Source organism: Lipotes vexillifer, unplaced genomic scaffold (genome assembly GCF_000442215.2).
Source record: "Lipotes vexillifer unplaced genomic scaffold, Lipotes_vexillifer_v1.1 scaffold690, whole genome shotgun sequence".
In the NCBI taxonomy this organism is placed as follows: Eukaryota; Metazoa; Chordata; class Mammalia; order Artiodactyla; family Lipotidae; genus Lipotes; species Lipotes vexillifer.
In genome coordinates this window covers 748,886-772,940 of record NW_006798376.1, presented here as the reverse complement: position 1 = coordinate 772,940, position 24,055 = coordinate 748,886, and positions in this window count along the sequence as shown.

The following is a 24,055-nucleotide window of genomic DNA, read 5'->3' as shown; positions in this document are numbered from 1 at the left end:
ATTCTCTAGAAGGAATCAATAGTAGAATAACTGAGGCAGAAGAACGGATAAGTGACCTGGAAGATGAAATAGTGGAAATAACCACTGCAGAGCAGAATAAGGAAAAAAAGATGAAAAGAATTGAGGACAGCCTCAGAGACTTCTGGGACAACATTAAAAGTACCAACATTCAAATTAAAGGGGTCCCAGAAGAAGAGACAAAGAAAGGGACTGAGAAAATATTTGAAGAGATTATAGTTGAAAACTTCCCTAAAATGGGAAAGGAAATAGTCAATCAAGTCCAGGAAGTGCAGCGAGTCCCATACAGGATAAATCCAAGGAGAAACACACCAAGACATATATTAATCAAACTATCAAATATTAAATACAAAGAAAAAATATTAAAAGCAGCAAGGAAAAAACAATAACATACAAGGGAATCCCCATAAGGTTAACAGCTGATCTTTCAGCAGAAACTCTGCAAGCCAGAAGGGAGTGGCAGGGCATACTTAAAGTGATGAAAGGGAAAAAACCTACAACCAAGATTACTCTATCCAGCAAGGATCTCATTCAGATTTGACGGAGAAATTAAAACGTTTACAGAGAAGCAAAAGCTAAGAGAATTCAGTACAACCAAACCAGCTTTACTACAAATGCAAAAGGAACTTCTTTAGACAAAAAACACAAAAGAAGGAAAACACCTACAATAACAAACCCAAAGCAATTAAGAAAATGGTAATAGGAACATACATACCGATAACTACCTTAAATGTAAATGGATTAAATGCTCCAACCACAAGACATAGACTGGCTGAATGGATACAAAAGCAAGACGCATATATATGCTGTCTACAAGAGATCCACTTCAGACCTAGGGACACATACAGACTGAAAGTCAGGGGATGGAAAAAGATATTCCATGCAAATGGAAATCAAAAGAAAGCTGGAGTAGGAATTCTCATATCAGACAAAATGGACTTTAAAATAAAGACTATTACAAGAGACAAAAAAGGACACTACATAATGATCAAGGGATCAGTCCAAGAAAAAGATATAAAAATTGTAAATATTTATGCCCCGAACATAGGAGCACCTCAACACATAAGGCAAATGCTAACAGCCATAAAAGGGGAAACTGACAGTAACACAATCATAGTAGGAGACTTTAACACCCCACTTTCACCAATGGACAGATCATCCAAAATGAAAATAAATAAGGAAACACAAGCTTTAAATGATACATTAAACAAGATGGACTTAATTGATATTTACAGGACATTCCATCCAAAAACAACAGAATACACTTTTTTCTCAAATGCTCATGGAACATTCTCCAGGATAGATCATACCTTGGGTCACAAATCAAGCCTTGATAAATATAAGAAAATTAAAATCGTATCAAGTATATTTTCCGACCACAACGCTATGAGACTAGATATCAATTACCGGAAGAAATCTGTAAAAAATGCAAACACATGGAGGCTAAACAATACATTACTAAATAACCAAGAGATCACTGAAGAAATCAAAGAGGAAGTCAAAAAACCCTAGAAACAAATGACAATGAAAACACAACAACCCAAAACCTATGGGATGCAGCAAAAGCAATTTTAAGAGGGAAGTTTATAGCAATACAGTCCTACCTCAAGAAACAAGAAACATCTCAAATAAACAACCTAACCTTACACCTATGCAATTAGAGGAAGAAGAACAAAAAACCCCAAAGTTAGCAGAAGGAAGGAAATCATAGAGATCAGATCAGAAATAAATGAAAAAGAAATGAAGGAAACAATAGCAAAGATAAATAAAACTAAAAGGTGGTTCTTTAAAAAGATAAACAAAATTGATATACCATTAGCCAGACTCATCAAGAAAAAAAGGGAGAAGACTGAAATCAATAGAATTAGAAATGAAAAGGGAGAAGTAACAACTGACATTGTAGAAATACAAAGCATCATGAGAGATTGCTACAAGCAACTCAATGCCAATAAAATGGACAACCTGGGGCTTCCCTGGTTACACAGTGGTTGAGAGTCCACCTGCTGATGCAGGGGACACGGGTTCATGTCCCGGTCCAGGAAGATCCCACATGCCGCGGAGCGGCTAGGCCCGTGAGCCATGGCTGCTGAGCCTGTGCGTCCAGAGCCTGTGCTCCACAACGGAAGAGGCCACAACAGTGAGAGGCCTGTGTACCATAGGAAAAAAAAAAAAGGACAACCTGGAAGAAATGGACAAATTCTTAGAAAAGCACCACCTTCTGAGACTGAACCAGGAAGAAATAGAAAATATAAACCAACCAATAACAAGCACTGAAATTGAGACAGTGATTAATAATCTTCCAACAAACAAAAGCCCAGGACCAGATGGCTTCACAGGTGAATTCTATCAAACATTTAGAAAAGAGCTATCACCTATCCTTCTCAAACTCTTCCAAAGTATAGCAGAGTGAGGAACACTCCCAAACTCATTCTACGAGGCCACCATCACCCTGATACCAAAACCAGACAATGGTGTCACAAAGAAAGAAGACTACAGGCCAGTATCACTGATGAATATTGATGCAAAAATCCTCAACAAAATAGTAGCAAACAGTATCCAACAGCACATTAAAAGGATCATACATCATAATCGAGTGGGGTTTATCCCAGGAATGCAAGGATTCTTCAATATATGCAAATCAGTCAATGTGGTACACCATATGAACAAATTGGAGGAGAAAAACCATATGATCATCTCAATAGGTGGAGAAAAATCTTTCTGCAAAATTCAGCACCCATTTATGATAAAAACCCTCCAGAAAGTAGGCATAGAGGGAACTTATCTCAACATAATAAAGGCCATGTATGACAAACCCACAGCCAACCTTGTTCTCAATGTTGAAAAACTGAAAACTTTTTCTCTAAGATCAGGAACAAGACATGGTTGTCCCCTCTCTCCACTGTTATTCAACATAGTTTTGGAAGTTTTAGCCACAGCAATCAGAGAAGAAAAAGAAATAAAAGGAATTGAAATCAGAAAAGAAGACAGTAAGGCTGTCACTGTTTCCAAGTGACATGATATCATACATAGAGGATCCTAAAGATGCTACCAGAAAGCTACTAAAGCTAATCAATGAATTTGATAAAGTAGCAGGATACAAAAGTAATGCATAGAAATCTCTTGCATTCCTATACACTAATAATGAAAAATCTGAAAGAGAAATTAAGGTAACAGTCCCATTTACCATTGCAACAAATAGAATAAAATACCTAGGAATAAACCTACCTAAGGAGACAAAAGACCTGTACACAGATAACTGTAAGATACTGATGAAAGAACTCAAAAATGAAACAAACAGATGGAGAGATATACCATGATTTTGGATTGGAAGAATCAACATTGTGAAAATGAATATACTACCCAAAGCTATCTACAGATTCAGTGCAATCCCTATCAAACTACCAATGGCATTTTCCACAGAAGTAGAAGAAAAAATTCACAATTTGTATGGAAACACAAAAGACCCTGAATAGCCAAAACAATCTGGAGAAAGAAAAACGGAGCTGGAGGAATCAAGCTCCCGGACTTCAGACTACACTACAAAGCTACAGTAATCAAGACAGTATGCTACTGGCACAAACACGGAAATATAGATCAATGAAACAGGATAGAAAGCCCAGGGATAAATCCATGCACATATGGTCACCTTATTTTTCATAAAGGAGGCAAGAATATACAATGGAGAAAAGACAGCCCCTTTAATAAGTGGTACTGGGAAAACTGGACAGCTATGTGTTAAAAGAATGAAATTAGAACACTCCCTAACACCATACAAAAAAATAAACTCAAAATGGATTAAAGACCTAAATGTAAGGCCAGACACTATAAAACTCTTAGAGGAAAACATAGGCAGAATATGACATAAATTGCAGCAAGATCCTTTTTTGACCCTCCTCCTAGAGAAATGGCAATAAAAACAAAAATAAACCAATGGGACCTAATGAAAGTTCAAAGGTTTTGCACAGCAAAGAAACAGTAAACAAGACAAAAAGACAACCCTCAGAATGGGAGAAAATATTTGCAAATGAAGCAACTGACAAAGGATTAGTCTCCAGAATTTACAAGCAGCTCATGCAGCTTAATTCAAAAAAACAAATACCTGGGGGCTTCCCTGGTGGTGCAGTGATTGAGAGTCCGCCTGCCGATGCAGGGGACACGGGTTCGTGCCCCAGTCTGGGAAGATCCCACGTGCTGCAGAGTGGCTGGGCCCGTGAGCCATGTCCGCTGAGCCTGTGCATCCGGAGCCTGTGCTCTTTAGCGGGAGAGGCCACAACAGTGAGAGGCCCGTGTACCACAAAACAAAACAAAACAAAACAAAACAAAAATAAACCCCAATCCAAAAATGGGCAGAAGACCTAAATAGACATTTCTCCAAAGAAGATATACAGATTGCCCTCAAATGCATGAAAGGATGCTCAGCATCACTAATCATTAGAGAAATGCATATCAAAACTACAATGAGGTATCACCTCACACCCGTCAGAATGGCCATCATCAAAAAATCTGCAACAATAAATGCTGGAGAGGGTGTGGAGAAAAGGGAACCCTCTTGCACTGTTGGTGGGAATGTAAATTGATACAGTCACTATGGAGAACAGTATGGAGGTACTTTAAAAAACTAAATATAGAACTACCATATGACCCAGCAATCCCACTACTGGGCATATACCCTGAGAAAACCATAATTCAAAAAGAGTCATGTACCAAAACATTCATTGTAGCTCTATTTACAATAGCCAGGACATGGAAACAACCTAAGTGTCCATTGACAGGTGAATGAATAAAGAAGATGTGGCACATATATACAATGGAATATTACTCAACCATAAAAAGAAACAAAATTGAGTTATTTGTAGTGAGGTGGGTGGACCTAGTGTGTGTCATACAGAGTGAAGTAAGTCAGAAAGAGAAAAACCAAAACCGTATGCTCATGCATATATATGGAATCTAAAAAGAAAAAAAAAAAAAAAGGTTCTGGAGAACCTAGGGGCAGGACAGGAATAAAAACGCAGATGTAGAGAATGCACTTGAGGACATTGGAAGGGGGATGAGTAAGCTGTGACAAAGTGAGAGAGTGGCATGGACATATATGCACTACCAAATGTAAAATAGATAGCTAGTGGGAGGCAGCCACATAGCACAGGGAGATCAGCTAGGTGTTTGTGACCACCTAGAGGGGTGGGGTAAGGAGGTTGGGAGGGAGATGCAAGAGGGAGGAGATATGGTGATATATGTATATGTATAGCTGATTCACTTTGTTATAAAGCAGAAACTAGGACACCATTATAAAGCAATTATACTCCAATAAAGATGTAAAAAAAAAAAATTCTAGCACTGGTAATTTCCCTGGTCTGACTTCTGTTCTCCCTGAGCTGAGCCCTGCTACAAAAGATCAAGGCTTTACTGAATGTTTCCACCACAAATGTGTGTGGTTAAGCATATGTGTCTTATAGTCAGACAGACGTAGGTTGACCCTATTACATGCTAGCTATGTATTGGACAAATTATCAAACTACTTTCGGTTGTAATTTCCTTATCTGGAACATGGGGATTCATTCATCATTCATTCATTCATCCACTGATTTAATTTTTTGATTTATATTTATTTATGTTTTTATTTTAAATATTTGTTAAGTAAATACTGTTCTAAGTATTGGAGATAGAATAATGACCAACATCTAATGGTGCCTGCCTCCATGGACCTTACGATTTCATTCAATATTTGTATTTAATGCATATGGTTGTTGAGAGGATTAAACGAAAGCATAGTAATAGCTAACACATATGCTAGTTTTCAAGTGCCAGACAAGGTTTTGAGCACTCTACATATAATTAACTAATTTATTTCTTATAACAATAGTATGAGATAGGTACTATTATTATTTTCATTTTACATGTGATGAAATTAAGCTGCAGAAACTTTAAGCATTTTCTTCAAGGTTACTCAGTAAGTGGTAATGCTGGAATTTTCACCCAGGTGGCCTGGTGTAGAATGCATGCTTTTAACCTGTAGTATAATACCTCTTCTCTATAAAAATCATCATGTATCTATGATATTTCTGAAGAAGTAAACCTGAAATACAGAATGTCTCCAAGTCAAAGTCTATACCTCAATCTGATACTAGCAATACTTAAAGAAAAAAATGTGTCAACAAGCAGGAATATTCTCAATGAATATTACAAAAAAATGTTACCCTCCTGAGAGCAAAAATTGGTGGTCTATTCAGCCCTTCCAGAGGAGAAACCTAATGTTACCCACAACAACAACAGTAAGTATAGAATATTTACCACTTAGGCATTGTGCTAACTGCTTTCCAGTGGTTAAACCAATTCATCTTGACAATACTTTGCAAGGCATATAATATATCTGTAGTACAAAATTGAATTATGGGTCCAGGGTCTTGCAGGCAGCAAGCACCTCTAGCCAGTTGGTTTGACCCCAGAACACACCCTCTTCATGACCACTAAACACCATTTTTTATATCAGGTGTCACGTTCAATCTGCACAATATAAAACCTATGGTCTTATACATGTTTCTCTTACGTAGCATAAGAGCTGGGTAGAATATACTTCAAGACTATATAGTAAAACATTAGTTAAAATGTGCTTCTCTCAGAGATTTCTCCTCTGGTCACAAGAACTAAATAAATCAATGTTCTTTCAGAGAACTCTATTTTTATAATTATTACATTGTTTATCTCCACTTCCAGGCTCTAAAACCCATGAGGATGATAATGTGCCTCCTTTATTTTTCAGTGTGTGTCCTGTTCTTGGTTTATGATATGTGAAAGTTTAGTGAAGGAATGAATGCTCTGTTTCTGTGTTCATTATGTACATTTCTAATCATTTGTCTGGTTCATTGGGTACTCTGATAAAGACAGAAATGCAGACACAAGCTTATAAGGCACTGGAAAAGGATAGCTTTATTGTGAATAAAATAGTGCAGGGAAAAGATGTATTAAAATTAAGAGTATCTGGGTTGCTGGTAACATTTCTCACTTTATTAATTCATTTTATTTTTCATTTATATAACATAATCTTGTGTGTTAGTTTAGTTTGATACATCCCTGAGAGATTAATCAAATGAATAAATAAAATTAAGGAATAGACCCATCACTTTGTTCAGTCACTGAACAAAGCACATGGCCTAAGCAACCAGCCAGAAACCCTATTATTGGAAACCCAACAGACAGACTAAACATGAATTTGGGGTGGCAGCAAAGCAGAAGCAGCAAGCATCATTTCTTTTGAAATAATTCAGTATTTCAAAATAAGGCATCAAAGTGTTCATCATGGGAAATATCAGAACTTTGTTGAACTTCATTACAAATAATTTGTTTTTAATATTATTTTGATCTTGATTTATACATAGAGGTCAGACACCACAATCAGTTCAGTGTTTGGTGTTCCTAAAATTATCACTCCAGCCCTGAGCTCCTCAGGAGCACAACGACCATCCTCTTAAATCACATGGCAACACCTGCCTTCTATTACTGATATTATGATGTCTTATTTAAAAATTTTTTTTGTTCTGTCTCTGACAAAGAAACACCCCAGTTCTTTGATGAAGTGAACCTCTTACCCTTAGGGCTGATCTTGGTACTCACAGTAGAAATCTTGATGATTTTTTGATACTCCATCTTCATTAGCACGTATCCTAAACACAAAGCCTCTCAACTCTGCTTCCTCTTCAATCTACTATTTTTATTTACAAACTTCCTAAAGGGCTATTTATGTTTAGTGCTTCCTCAGCCTCCATAGTAGTTGTGCCTTTGCAGCCAGGCTTTCAACCAGTCCAACGTTCCTCTGTGTTGTGTATGAGCTCAGCTTTGCTTAAAACACCTAACTTGTGTGTATTTTTCTTTTCTCTTAACTCAGTGATCACCTTACTCATCTTCATAGTCCTTGTCAGAGCAACTAACATTACTTACACATATAGTAGGTGCTCAATAAATATTTAATGAATGAAATTATTTCATTGATTTTATATGTTTTGGATTATTTGTCTGAATTATTATATTTCAAGGTATCTTATAAGTTATTTCAAAGTACCTTAAAATTAGAATGGGTATAAAACACAAACCTATTTGAATTAAATGAAAATATGGAGGAAAAAAATCAAATAAATCCAAACCTTTTTCTTTTGAGGATTGAACAGTTATCCCATGCTTTCTAATTTTTAAAATCATGTCTCCATGTTTTACACATCCTGTAGTCACTATATTTTCAATTCTGTAAGGATGTATATGTTTAGCAACCTTTTAGGATAATTAAAATCATATAATTTAGAGATTCTTTAGAGTAAGTGAGTTTGGTGAATTTTCAGTTCCCCCCATTTTTTTCTATACTGAGAAGTTCAGGAAAGAAACTGATTTTAAAAGTGAATACCATTTTAAATTTTATTTTATTTTATTTTTATCATCATATTTACTCTCTTTTTGTTTATTGATGTATAATTTACTCATAGTAAAATTTTGAATGTTCACTTTTACAAATATTGACAAATGTATACAGTTGTGTAACTACCACCAACAATCAAGATAGAGAATATAGAGTATTTTCATCATCTCAAAAAGTTCCCATATGGCCCATTTGTAGTCAGTATTTTCCCCCACCCCCACTGTTGGCAGTCCTGAAAAAATGAATGACTTTTTGTTCCTAAAGTGCATTTTGGAAAATTTCACTTAAGATATAATTATCTCTGGTAAGTCAAGAATTGAGTAAATATAATTTTAATAGCCTTAAACTGTACTTGCTAGTATAATGCTGGGAGAAAGATACTTCAGAGGACAGAATTTAAATAAGTAATATAAAATATAACTGCTTCTGTGCTGATGGAATATAACATTCAGTCTGTGGACAGAAAGTACCAAGCTTTGTGACTCACAGGGTAAGAAGGAAAAAACCCTCTTTTTAATGCCTGGGTTTTTTTCTCTCCTCCTGCTTTTTCTTCTTTTGGGCAGGGATGGGAGCGATGAGTTAGTTTAGGATCTGTAATTTTTTTTCATCTGAACAAAGTTTTTACTTGTTCTGAAGTGATGTAGGGGTGATTAAAAAATTAATATGCCTGACAAATGAAAATCATAGAACATGCCAAATTATACCAAGGATTACAGGAAAGAGCCATCTCTAAATTTAACTTAAATTAAAATCCAACTAAAGACATTCTTTATTCTTTTTTTTTTTTTTTGCGGTACGCGGGCCTCTCACTGTTGTGGCCTCTCCCGTAGCGGAGCACAGGCTCCGGATGCGCAGGCTCAGCGGCCATGGTTCACGGGCCCAGCCGCTCCGCGGCATGTGGGATCTTCCCAGACCGGGGCACGAACCCGTGTCCCCTGCATCGGCAGGCGGACGCTCAACCACCGCGCCACCAGGGAAGCCCCATTCTTTATTCTTTTAATGATGGTTATGTGGAACAGGAGATGTCAACGGGAGTTTTTGGAGAACAATTAATTGCTGAAGAAGACCCGTTTTGGGGTGTCATGCCTCCTCCATGTCCTCATCTTTGGAAACTGTCTGAAACAGGCCCTGTGGAAGAGAAGGGATAGCCATGTTTATACCACAAGGTCTGTCTTATTCTGGCCAAGGCTAACGGGATTAGGGACAGACCTAATCCAGTGTTTCATCAGTGACAATTCTGTATTATCAAAATTGGAAGTAAGATAAATAAAGACTACCATCAGACAATGGTGAGAACTAGTAAACCAAAGTTTACGTCATACTTAATTTAACTGTATTAGACATCTTTGAATATACTTCCTTTTTATTAGTTTTCCTCTTTTGATTTATATGAACAGGTTTTCCTTGTTCTCCTTCTCTGCCTGACACTGCTCAGTCATTACTGTTTGCTCCATATCACATTTCTTGTACATATATTTTGTCTTTATTTCTCTTTTTTCTTTCTTTATAGTCTTGCCTTAGCTTAGGCCATCTTTTCTATTCCAGTTTCTAAGTGGATAGGTCTATATCTCCTGCCAACTATTTCAGTAACTTTAGATCTTCAACTTTTTAGCTTCTTAATGAGGATCTCTGGTAGATATTTCACAAGTTCTTAAAACTCAGTATACTCCTAAAATATCTTCCTCTGCTGTACATGCTAGTTGCTTAGTACACAAATGTTTAATTTAATTGAACTGTGATCACTTATGGTGAGAAGAAAACAAGAATGCAGGTTTTAAATTGGGCTTTAGTGGATAAATATTGCTGGGAGAGATGAAAGAAGAAAAGGATCTTCCAAATGTAGAGAACACCATGAAATACAAAACCAAGTTTAAACATTTTCTATTTTTAGGAGAGTGAGACTAGCCTGTCTGGAGCAGAAAGAGATTGGTGGGTTACAAAGTTGGGTAGTTAGAGTAGAACAAAATTGTGGCAGAATTTGAAAGAGAAGTTTAAACTTGATTTTTTTTAAAAAATTGAGATCCATTAATTACTTTAGAGTAGTAGAGATAATGGACATTTGTTGGTTCCTTATATGGCTTCATTCTTTGTTCCGTTGTTTCTAAGAATTTTCAGAATTTCATTCTGGGTATCCACTGACCTCTCCGCAATAGAGTACATATGTATCAACAGAAGATAGCTTCACCCTTTGCTTCAGGGGACATTATGTGCCCCAAGTCTCTCCAATCAGAATGAATCTCAGAAATCTCGTTCAGAAACTTGCATGATCTTGTTGTGTGTAGAAGTGACACCAACATATGTTACAGCCATGATGTAACTACACTGGAAGCCAGCCAGAAAACAAAGCTGAGACAAGGCTGGAATGATCTTTATCTCTCAGCTGAAGAAAATTTCTGGAAATTTTGAAGTGTCATGAAAACTAAAAGGTTGATTTTTGGAAAATGCTAATGTGAAATTTCCTTTGGTACTATTTTACCTATAAATCAGTTCATTTTGGAGGAATACAAAAGTATTGGGTATTGGGCTTCCCTGGTGGCGCAGTGGTTAAGAGTCCGCCTGCCAATGCAGGGGATACGGGTTCGTGCCCCGGTCCGGGAAGATCCCACATGCCGCGGAGCGGCTGGGCCCGTGAGCCATGGCCGCTGAGCCTGCGCGTCCGGAGCCTGTGCTCTGCAACAGGAGAGGCCACAACAGTGAGAGGCCCGCGTACAGAAAAAAAAAAAAAAAAGTATTGGGTATTAAGTATTATGTCTAATTTGGAGGAAACACAAAAGTACCATATGATTTGTGTGTTCAGGAAATGAGCTTATTGACTTATCAATGACTTGAATTTCTATCAATACTTTTATAAATTATAGTGTTAATGGAACTAAAAGGAGAAAAGTTTAACTCTATTTTTATTTTCATGTCTTCAGCTTTAATTTTCTAAGACAGTTTTTTAAGAGCAGTTTTAGGTTCATAACAAAGTTGAGAAGAAAATACAGAGATTTCCCATATGTTTTCTGCCCTGACACATGCATACCACCTCACCCCCCAATGACAACATCACTCACCAAAATGGTACATTTGTTACCAAGAATGAATCTACACCATAACCACCTAAGGCCAATAGTTTACCTTAGAGTTCACTCTTGGTGTTGTATATTCTATAGGTTTGAACAACTATATAATGACATATATCCATCATTATAATATCATACAAAGTATTTTCACCTCCCTAAAAATCCTCTGTGCTCTGCCTATTCATCCCCTCACCCCACCCCCACCCACATCCCTGGCATCCATAGTTTTGCCTTTTCCAGAATATCATATAGTTGAAACCATACAGTAGCCTTTTCAGATTGGCTTCTTTCATTTAGTAGTATATATTTAAAGCTCTTCTATATCTTTTAATGGCTTGATAGTAAATTTTTTTTAGCATTGAAATAATACTCCATTGTCTGTAATTACGACAGTTTATTTATGCATTCACCTACTGAAAGACATTTGGTTGCTTCCAAGTTTTGGCACTTATGAACAAAACTGTTATAACATCCATGTACAGATTTCTGTGTGGACATATGTTTCCAACTCCTTTGGGTCAGTATCAGGGAGCACAATTGCTGGTTTGCATGGTAAGTGTATGTTTAGTTTTGTAAGAAACCACCAAATTGTCTTCCAAAGTAGGTTGTACTATTTTGTATTCCCACCAGCAGTGTATGAGATCCTTTTTTTCCCACATCTCCACCAGCATTTGGTGTTCTTAGTATTCCTGGTTTTGGCCATCCTAACAGGGATGTAGTGGTAAATCATTGTTGTTTTAATTTGCATTTTCCTGATGACATATGATGTGGAGCATTTATTGTATGCTTATTTACCATCTGCATATCTTCTTTGGTGAGGTGTCTGTTAAGATATTTGACCTATTTTTTGATCAGGTTGTTTATTTTCTTATTGTTGAGTTTTAAGAATTCTTTGTTTATTTTGATTAACAGTCCTTTATTAGATGTATCTTTTGCAAATATATTCTCCCTGTCTGTGGCTTGTCTTCTCATTCTCTTCACATTGTCTTTCACAGAGCAGAAGTTTTAAATTACAATAAAGTCCAGCTTATTGATTATTTCTTCCATGGATTATGTGTCTTTGGTGTTGTATCTAAAAAGGTATCACCATACTGAAGGCCATCTAGGTTTTTCCCTATGTTGTCTTCTAGGAATTTTATAGTTTTGCGTTTTACATCTAGGTCTATGATCCATTTTGAGTTATTTTTTTTTTGTTAAGGGAATAAAGTCTGGGTATAGATTTCACTGTCTTATATGTGGATATCCAGTTGTTCCAGCACCACTTTTTGAAGAGATCTACCTTTGCTCCATGTATTGCCTTTCCTCCTTTGTCAAAGATCAGTTGACTGTAGTTATAGGGGTCTATTTCTTGGCTCCCTATTCTGTTCCGTTATTCATTGGAATAATGAATAATGCCAATACCACACTGTCTTGATTACTGTAGCTTTATAGTAAATCTTTAAGTCAGGTAGTGTCAGTCCTCCAACTTTGTTCTTTTTTTTCATTATTGTGTTGGCTATTCTGGGTTTTTGTCTCTCCATATGACTTGAGTTAGTTTATCAATATTCATAAAATAACTTTCTGAGATTTTGATTGGGATTGCATGGAATCTATAGATCAAGTTGGGGAAAAATGACATCTTGATAATATTGAGTCTTCCCTATCCTTGGACGTGGAAGATCTCTCTGTTTACTTCGTTCTTCTTTGATTTTCTCATCAGAGTTTTGTAATTTTCCTCATGTAGATCTTGTACATATTTTAGATTTATACTGAAGTATTTCACTTTGGGGGTGCTAATGTAAATAGTATTGTGTCTTTCATTTTAAATTCTAGTTTATTGTTAGTATATGGAAAATAAATTGACTTTTGTATATTAATCTTATATTCTGCAACCTTGCTATGATCATTTATTAGTGTCAGGAATTTTTTTGTTGAAACTTTTGGATTTTCTGCACAGATTATCATGTCATTTGCAAAGACAGTTTTATGTCTTCCTTTCCAATCTGTATATATTTTCTTTTCCTTACCTTATTGGATTAGTAAGAATTTCTAGTACAATGTTGAAAAGGAGTAGTGAGAGGAGATATCGTTGCCTTGCACGTGATTTTAGTGGGACAACTTCAGAGTTTCTCATCATGTAGTATAATGTTGGCTGTTGGGGATTTTTTAGATAGTCTTTATGAGAAAGAGAAAGTTTTCCTTTAGTCCATAAAGTTTTCATGATGAATACTTTCATGGTGTTGGATTCTATTAGATGCTTTTTCTACATCTATTGATATGATTATGTGATTTTTCCTTTCTAGTTTGTTGGTGTGATGGATTACATTAGTTGATTTTCAAATGGTGAACTAGTCTTGCACACCTAGGATAAATCCTACTTGGTGATAGTGTATAGTTTTTAATACTTTTTAATATTTGATTTGCTAATATTTTTTGAGGAATTTTACATCTATATTCATTAGAGAAATTGATCTGTAGTTTTCTTTTCTTGTGATAGCTTTGTCTGGTTTTAGTATTAGGGCAATGCTGACCTCATAAAATGAGTTAGGAAGTATTCCCTCTGCTTCCATCCTCTAAAAGAAATTGTAGAGAATTGGTATAATTTCTTTCTTATATGTTTGGCAAACTTCACTAGTGAACCCATCTGGACCTGGTACTTTCTGTTTTGGAAGGTTATTAACTATTGATTCAATTTTTTGGATAGATATAGGCCTATTCAGAATGTCTGTTTCTTCTTGTGTGAGTTTTGGCAGATTATGTCTTTCAAGAAGTTAGTTTGTTTCATCTAGGTTATGAAATTTGTGAGAATAGGGTTGTTCATGGTAGTCCTTTATTTTCCTTTTAATTTCTATGGGATCTGTAGTGATATCCACTCTTTCATATTTGATATTAGTAATTTGTGTTCTTTCTTCTTTGATCTTTTAAAGAACCAGGTTTTGGTTTCATTGATTTTTCTCTATTGATATTCTGTTTCCAATTTCATTGATTTCCACTCTAACTATTTCTTTTTTTTTTTTTTTTTTTTTTTTTGCGGTATGTGGGCCTCTCACTGTTGTGGCCTCTCCCACTGCGGAGCACAGCCTCCGGACACGCAGGCCCAGCAGCCATGGCTCACGGGCCCAGCTGCTTCGTGGCACGTGGGATCCTCCTGGATTTGGGCATGAACCCGTGTCCCCTGCATTGGCAGGCGGACTCTCAACCACTGCGCCACCAGGGAAGCCCGACTCCAACTATTTCTTTTGCTTACTTTGGATTTAATTTACTCTTCTTTTTCTAGTTTCCTAAGGTGGAAGCTTAGATTATTGATTTGCAATCTTTTTTCTTTTCTATTATATGCAATTGGTGCTATAAATTTCCCTCTAAATACTGCTTTCATTGCATCCCACAAATTTTTATAAGTTGTTTTCATTTTCATTTAGTTCAAAATATTTTTTAATTTCTCTTGAGAAATTAAAATTTTCTGTGACTCGTGTTATTTAGATATGTGTGGTTTAATCTCTATATTTTGAAATTTTCCAGTTATCTTTCTGTTGCTGATTTCTAGTTTAATTTCATTGTAGGCTGAGAGAAGACATTGTATGATATCTATTCTTGTAATTTGTTACAGTTTGTTTTATGGCCCAGAATATCGTCTATCTTGGTTGGCTTTAATTTTATTAATTTTTATCTTAAACCTTTGTCCAAAGCATTCACAAAACCTCTTGCTGCAACCAGTGGTGTGCTACAACTGGCTGATATTGCAATAGTGGACTGTTAAATTTTCAGTTAGTTTGAAACCTGGTTATTTATTTATTTATTTATTTATTTATATTTTTTTGTGGTGTGTGGGCCTCTCACTGTTGTGGCCTCTCCCATTGTGGAGCGCAGGCTCTGGACGCGCAGGCCATGGTTCACAGGCCCAGCTGCTCTGCGGCATATGGGATCTTCCCGGACCGGGTCACGAACCCGTGTCCCTTGCATCAGCAGGCGGACTCTCAACCACTGTGCCACTAGGGAAGCCCGAAACCTGGTTTTTAAATGAGCCATTATTAAAAATAAAATTATATAAAATCATAATCAAATTTATTAAATTAAACAAATTATATTAAAAACAAAGGTAATAAATACTCGAAACTTAGCACTTCCTAATTATTGTATACATTTTGTTATTGTCTATGCTCTTTAGTTTGTTTATTGCATCTACATAGTGGCAATACTATATGATCGTAAACTACTGAGCAACACTTTCTAACTCTGTGTTCAGTGATGTTACATTAGTAGTTTGAAATGGGTCATGGTAAGAATATTTATATCATAGAAATAGGCAATGCCACAAATCATGGCTTGAATTAATTTCTTTATAGTCTCTAGATATAAGAACGTGATGGAGAAAATATTAATGCAGATGAAACTTAAAAGTGTGTCATTTGTGCAGCTGTTGCATTGTGAGGCACAAAAAATTGATTAAATGGTCTTCTGGTATTTTAAAACTAGTATCTGATTCATCAGAGATGTTGCTTGCATCATTGATGGAGGGTTTAAGTTCTGATGTTGGTCTTCATTGTTTCACTTTTATCTCAATGGGTAAAGAAATGAAAAATATCCATCAACATGCACATCAGGACCACACGTATTTGTCAATTGCAACTATAGGTTGGTTGGTATGGTTACAAAAGTTTAGAGAAATCAACAAAAGTATTCACATTCTTTACATCAGTATAATTTATAATAATCTGATGTACATACACACGCGCACACACACACACACACACATCTTTTTTTTCTAGAGAGATCATTGTTAAATGATTACCAGCGCACCACTGACTACAGCTGTCTACTGTGCTTTTTACTTGATTTATTGAAGCCTTAGTTAGAAAGATAAGAACTTTTCAACAATGTTTGAGATGTCAAGTCAGCATGAGACAGCAGGCATACAAGTTCAAAAGGCACTGGGTCATTTTCTTGTGAAAGATTCAACTATTCTTCCTCTTTCTGGTAAGGCTTCAATTATTCTTCTTGACCTATTAGAACAATAAGAACTTGATATCATAGAGCATTGTACAAAATCAATCTTTCTGTTGAGTAGCTGAAAGAAATTGCTTTTGGCTGTAAATGCTAGGGTAGTAATAGCTAAGTATTTCATGAAGAATTTTTTTTATTCTTAAAAATTGATAATGTAAGTAATTTTCACATTGGACAGTCTCCAAAATACAAACTTTTTTATTCTGCTTTATTTTGTTTGTTTCCTCGTGTTTTTATACCATGTATTTCCTCCAGGGTAATTCTGCCCCCTGCAGGAAATGAGTAGTTGATGATAACTCCCCACTCTGAATTCCAGTTATTAAGATACTATAAAACACACTTAAAAAAAACCCAGACAAACATGTTCTTATTAGTGCCATCCAGTCAGTGTGCTTCTCATAAAACAGTATTGTGTGTGTTATTATAAAAATTAACATTTAACTCATATCTCATGATAAAAGATTTATGTAATTTCTCCTCTTAGGTTTATGAAGCTTGTACCTTTTCTCCCCCAGCAAACTAGTTGAGTTCTCTGCACATGTTAATGCTTAAATATACTACAGAAGAATAAAATTCCTTGCTTTTACTTTTTCAATTTCGAAACATCCCTATTTTGTAGAGAAGGGTTTGAGTTAATTTATTAAATAAATGTCCTACATCTATATTCTTATAGAAAAATGTAGCATGAATATTTCCCCCTTTTAATCTTTCATTCTTTTATTGTTTCCTTTTGGACCAATCGAACTGGTCTTTGTGTGTCAATTTTGTTTCAAATGCATGACAGTACTCATAAAATGTGGGAGATTCTGTTTCACTTTGGTACCTGCTCTAACAGCAATAGGTCATTTAAAGAGGATTTCATAGAACTATGTATACAGTTCTTTCAGTCGGGCATTGATCTCTGCTCTTTCTACTCATAGCAGAAATGGAAAACAGCTGGTCACCAGCTTCCCTGCACTGCTCACTAGTTTGACAGAGCAGAACCTCAGACACCATTTGTTGTTTTTCATGGTAGAGGCAAGGTGATTAAAACAAGATAAACATGCCCAAAGAAGAAAGAAGGAAAATACCTCAGAATAATTTGGGTGTGAAAAAAAAAAAAATCCCCTTTGAACTTTCTAAAGGAAGACTCAGGGGACTATGTATAATGGGGATAAGTATATGTGGTTAATATTAAGAAGAAGTTCATGTTACAGGGGAGGAAATATTAGGAGAATACACATCTCTGAGGAGTTATAAAAGAAGATGGAGAGTTTTATCTTCATGCAGCGTTATAGCAAGTCATTTTTCACGTTAACTGTGCTCCAAATAATTTTCTTTTGTTTTGTTTTGCCATAGCTTGTATGCCTTTTAAAATTTCTTAGCTAACTTAAGCTTAATTAGAAAATTCCCTTCCCCTTGCTACTGGTTTTCCCTCTAAAATTTAAAGATATTCTTTACCCCAAATGAATAGATCACAAGCCTATTTAATACTAGATATCTCAAGAATCTTTGAGCCTCTCACCACTGTGGCCGCTCCCGTTGCGGAGCACAGGCTCTGGACCCGCAGGCTCAGCGGCCATGGCTCAGGGGCCCAGCCGCTCCGCAGCATGTGGGATCCTCCCGGACTGGGGCACAAACCTATGTCCCCTGCATCGGCAGGCAGACTTTCAACCACTGTGCCACCAGGGAAGCCCTCAAGAATCTTTTTAAAAATAAGCTTTTAATTTTATATTTAAAGAATAGTCAAAGATAACACAGAGTTCCTCTATATTTTGACATTATTAATATCTTTATTTATTTTTTAACATCTTTATTGGAGTACAGTTGCTTTACAATGGTGTGTTAGTTTCTGCTTTATAACAAAGTGAATCAGTTATACATATATATATGTTCCCATATCTCTTCCCTCTTTGTCTCCCTCCCTCCCACCCTCCCTATCCCACCCCTCCAGACAGCCACAAAGAACCGAGCCGGTTTCCCTGTGCCATGCGGCTGCTTCCCACTGGCTATCTACCTTACGTTTGTTAGTATATATATGTCCATGTCTCTCTCTCGCCCTAACACACCTCACCCTTCCCCCTCCCCATATCCTCAAGTCTGTTCTCCAGTAGGTCTGTGTCTTTATTCCTGTTTTACCCCTAGGTTCTTCATAACATTTTTTTTTCTTAAATTCCATATATATGTGTTAGCATACGGTATTTGTCCTTCTCTTTCTGACTTACTTCACTCTGTATGACAGACTCTAGATCTATCCACCTCATTACAAATAGCTCAATTTCGTTTCTTTTTATGGCTGAGTAATATTCCATTGTATATATGTGCTACATCTTCTTTATCCATTCATCCGACGATGGGCACTTAGGTTGTTTCCATCTCCGGGCTATTGTAAATAGAGCTGCAATGAACATTTTGGTACATGACTCTTTCTGAATTCTGGTTTCCTCAGGGTATATACCTAGTAGTGGGATTGCTGGGTCATATGGTAGTTCTATTTGTAGTTTTTTAAGGAACCTCCATACTGTTCTCCATAGTGGCTGAACCAATTTACATTCCCACCAGCAGTGCAAGAGTGTTCCCTTTTCTCCACACCCTCTCCAGCATTTATTGTTTCTAGATTTTTTGATGATGGCCATTCTGACCAGTGTGAGATGATATCTCATTGTAGTTTTGATTTGCATTTCTCTAATGATTAATGATGTTGAGCATTCTTTCATGTGTTTGTTAGCAATCTGTATATCTTCTCTGGAGAAATGTCTATTTAGGTCTTCTGCCCATTTTTGGATTGGGTTGTTTGTTTTTTTGTTTTTGAGCTGCATGAGCTGCTTGTACATTTTGGACATTAATCCTTTGTCAGTTGCTTCATTTGCAAATATTTTCTCCCATTTTGAGGGTTGTCTTTTGGTCTCGTTTATGGTTTCCTTTGCTGTGCAAAAGCTTTTAAGTTTCATTAGGTCCCATTTGTTTATTTTTGTTTTTATTTCCATTTCTCTAGGAGGTGGTCAAAAAGGATCTTGCTGTGGTTTATGTCATAGAGTGTTCTGCCTATGTTTTCCTGTAAGAGTTTGATAGTTTCTGGCTTTAATTTAGATCTTTAATCCATTTAGAGGTTATTTTTGTGTATGGTGTTAGGGAGTGTTCTAATCTCATACTTTTACATGTACCTGTCCAGTTTTCCCAGCACCACTTATTGAAAAGGCTGTCTTTTCTCCACTGTATATTCTTGCCTCCTTTATCAAAGATAAGGTGACCTATGTGCGTGGGTTTATCTCTGGGCTTTCTATCCTGTTCCACTGATCTATATTTCTGTTTTTGTGCCAGTACCATACTGTCCATTGGTGAAAGTGGGGTGTTAAAGGCCCCTACTATGATTGTGTTACTGTCGATTTTCCCTTTTATATCTGTTAGCATTTGCCTTATGTATTGAGGTGCTCTTAGGTTGGGTACATAAATATTTACAATTGTTATATCTTCTTCTTGGATTGATCCCTTGATCATTATGTCGTGTCCTTCTTTGTCTCTTGTAATAGTCTTTATTTTAAAGTCTATTTTGTCTGATATGAGAATTGCTACTCCAGCTTTCTTTTGATTTCCATTAGCATGGAATATCTTTTTCCATCCCCTCACTTTCAGTCTGTATGTGTCTCTAGGTCTGAAGTGGGTTTCTTGTAGACAGCATATATATGGGTCTTGTTTTTGTATCCATTCAGCCAGTGTGTGTCTTTTGGTGGGAGCATTTAATCCATTTACATTTAAGGTAATTATCAATATGTATGTTCCTATTCCCATTTTCTTAATTGTTTTGTGTTTGTTATTGTAGGTCTTTTCCTTCTCTTGTGGTTCTTGCCTGGAGAAGTTCCTTTAGCATTTGTTGTAAAGCTGCTTTGGTGGTGCTGAACTCTCTCAGCTTTTGCTTGTCTGTAAACGTTTTAATTTCTCCATCAAATCTGAATGAAATCCTTGCTGGGTAGAGTAATCTTGGTTGTAGGTTTTTCTCTTTCATCACTTTAAATATGTCTTGCCACTCCCTTCCAGCTTGCAGAGTTTCTGCTGAAAGATCAGCTGTTAAACTTATGGGGATTCCCTTGTGTGTTATTTTTCCCTTGCTGCTTTTAATATGTTTTCTTTGTATTTAATTTTTGACAGTTTGATTAATATGTGTCTTGGTGTGTTTCTCCTTGGATTTATCCTGTATGGGACTCTCTGTGCTTCCTGGACTTGATTAACTATTTCCTTTCCCATATTAGGGAAGTTTTCAACTATAATCTCTTCAAATATTTTCTCAGTCCCTTTCTTTTTCTCTTCTTCTTCTGGAACCCCTATAATTCGAATGTTGGTGCGTTTAATGTTGTCCCAGAGGTCTCTGAGACTGTCCTCAGTTCTTTTCATTCTTTTTTCTTTATTCTGCTCTGCAGTAGTTATTTCCACTATTTTATCTTCCAGGTCACTTATCCGTTCTTCTGCCTCATTTATTCTGCTATTGATCCCATCTAGAGTATTTTTCATTTCATTTATTGTGTTGTTCATCATTGTCTGTTTCATCTTTATTTCTTCTAGGTCCTTGTTAACTGCTTCTTGCATTTTGTCCATTCTATTTCCAAGATTTTGGATCATCTTTACTATCATTATTCTGAACTCTTTTTCAGGTAGACTGCCTATTTCCTCTTCATTTGTTAGGTCTGGTGGGTTTTTATCTTGCTCCTTCATCTGCTGTGTGTTTTTCTGTCTTCTCATTTTGCTTATCTTACTGTGTTTGGGGTCTCCTTTTTGCAGGCTGCAGGTTCGTAGTTCCCGTTGTTTTTGGTGTCTGTCCCCAGTGGCTAAAGTTGGTTCAGTGGGTTGTGTAGGCTTCCTGGTGGAGGGGACTAGTTCCTGTGTTCTGGTGGATGAGGCTGGATCTTGTCTTTCTGGTGGGCAGGTCCAAGTCTGGTGGTGTGTTTTGGGGTGTCTGTGACCTTATTATGATTTTAGGCAGCCTCTCTACTAATGGGTGGGGTTGTGTTCCTGTCTTGCTAGTTGTTTGGCATAGGGTGTCCAGCACTGTAGCTTGCTGGTCATTGAGTGAAGCTGGGTGTTGGTGTTGAGATTGAGATCTCTGGGAGATTTTCGCCGTTTGATATTATGTGGAGCTGGGAGGTCTCTTGTGGACCAGTGTCCTGAAGTTGGCTCTTCCACCTCAGAGGCACAGCACTGACTCCTGGCTGCAGCACCAAGAGCAAAAAGAGGAAAAGGGGAGGAAATAATATATCTTGCTCTCAAAGTCCACCTCCTGTATTTGGGGTGATTCATTGTCTATTGAGGTATTCCACCAATGCAGCGTACATCAAATTGATTGCGGAGATTTAATCCGCTGCTCCTGAGGCGGCTGGGAGTTATTTCCCTTTCTATTCTTTGTTCTCACAGCTCCCAGGGGCTCAGCTTTGGATTTGGCCCCGCCTCTGCGTGTCGTTCACCTGAGGGCGTCTGTTCTTCGCTCAGACAGGACGGGGTTAAAGGAGCCGCTGATTCGGGGGCTCTGGCTCACTCAGCCCGTGGGGAGGGAGGGGCACGGAGGGCAGGGCGAGCCTGTGGCAGCAGAGACCGGCGTGATGTTGCCCCAGCCTGAGGCACGCTATGCGTTCTCCCGGAGAAGTTGCCCCTGGATCACGGGACCCCGGGCTGCACAGGCTCCCCGGAAGTGGGGTGTGGATAGTGACTTGTGCTCGCACACAGGCTTCTTGGTGGCGGCAGCAGCAGCCTTAGCGTCTCATGCCCGCCTCTGGGGTCCGCGCCAGTAGCCGCGGCTCACGCCCGTCTCTGGAGCTCCTTTAAGCAGCGCTCGTAATCCCCTCTCCTCGCGCACTAGGAAACAAAGAGGTAAGAAAAAGTCTCTTGCCTCTTCGGCAGGTCCAGAGTTTTCCCTGGAGTCCCTCCCGGCCAGCTGTCACGCACTAACCCCCTGCAGGCTGTGTTCACGCCGCCAGTCCTCTCCCTGCGCTCCGACCGAAGCCCGAGCTTCAGCTTCCAGACCCACCTGCACTGGCGGGTGAACAGACAAACCTCTCGAGCTGGCGAGTGCCGGTCGGCCCTGATCCTCTGTGCGGGAATCTCTCCGCTTTGCCCTCCGCACCCCCGTTGCTGCGCTCTCCTCCGCGGCTCCGAAGCTCCCCGCTCCGCCACCCGCAGTCTCCGCCCGCGAAGGGGGTTCTAGTGTGTGGAAACCTTTCCTCCTTCACAGCTCCCTCCCACTGGTGCAGGTCCCATCCCTCTTCTTTTGTCTCTGTTTTTTCTTTTGCCCTACCCAGGTACGTGGGGAGTTTCTTGACTTAGGGGAGGTCTGAGGTCTTCTGCCAGCGTTCAGTGGGTATTCTGCAGTTGTTCCACATGTAGATGTATTTCTGATGTATCTGTGGGGAGGAAGGTGATCTCCGCATCTTACTCTTCCGCCATCTTCCCTCTCTCCCCCACGTTGTTAATATCTTATGTTACCATGGTACATTGGTCAAATTAAGACACTGAAATTGACATTTTATTATTAACTAAATTCCAGAAATTACTTGTATTCCATCAGTTTTCCACTATTATCCTCTTTGTGTTCCCGGATCCAATGCAGCCTACTATATTGCATGTAGTTATGATACTTCCCCAGTCCCTTCTGGTTTGTGACAGTTCCTCAGTCTTTCCTTCATTTTTATGACTTTGGTGCTCTTGAAGAGGAATGGTCAGGTAGCCTGTCGAATGTTTATCATTCTAGGTTTATCTTATGCTTCTCATGATTAGGCTGTGGTTATAGATTTTGTGGAAGTATATCACAGGTGAATTGCCCTTCTCATCTCATCATATCAGGAGTAAAAGATATCCACATGATATCACTGGTAATGTTAAACTTCATCATTTGGTTAAGCTAACACTTACTAGATTTCCCTACTATTTTTTCCCCCTTTCCATGCCCTGTTCTTTGGAAGCAAGTCACTGAGTCTAGCCTATCCTCAAGTGGGTGGAAGAGGATTGAGCTCTACCGCCTGGAGGGCTCAATGGTCTTTTGCACATTGTTCCATGACTTTTTATTGGTCAGGAGTCAATAAAGTAGACACTAGCAGATCAAGTTTAATTAACAAATTGAGCAGTTCAATTAATTCTATGTCTATTCATATTCACATATTTCAAAAATATAAAGCTTTACATCAACTTTCATAGAATTGTGGAAATGCAAATTTCTAACACTGTCTAAAATCAGTTCCCTGGTGGAATAGTGAAGGATTCCAGGGCATACTCACATGGTAAGTCCATGTTATAGTGTAAAGAAATGATTCATGTATCAAATGGTGAAAGTTGGAAGGAATGTTCCCAACTATTCATGCTTTCCTACATTATTCCATCCAGATTTTAAGTTTAGATAGGACCCATTTCACCGTCTAGCAATAAAGGCCCACATAAATTTCTGTAGGAGCTAATTCCAACTTGTGGTGCAGAAAGCCTCCTAGAACAGGAGATTCACCTTCACATTCTAGTGTCATAAAAAATTTGTGGCCATAGGGCTTCCCTGGTGGCGCAGTGGTTGAGAGTCCGCCTGCCGATGCAGGGGACACGGGTTTGTGCCCCGGTCTGGGAAGATCCCACATGCCGTGGAGCGGCT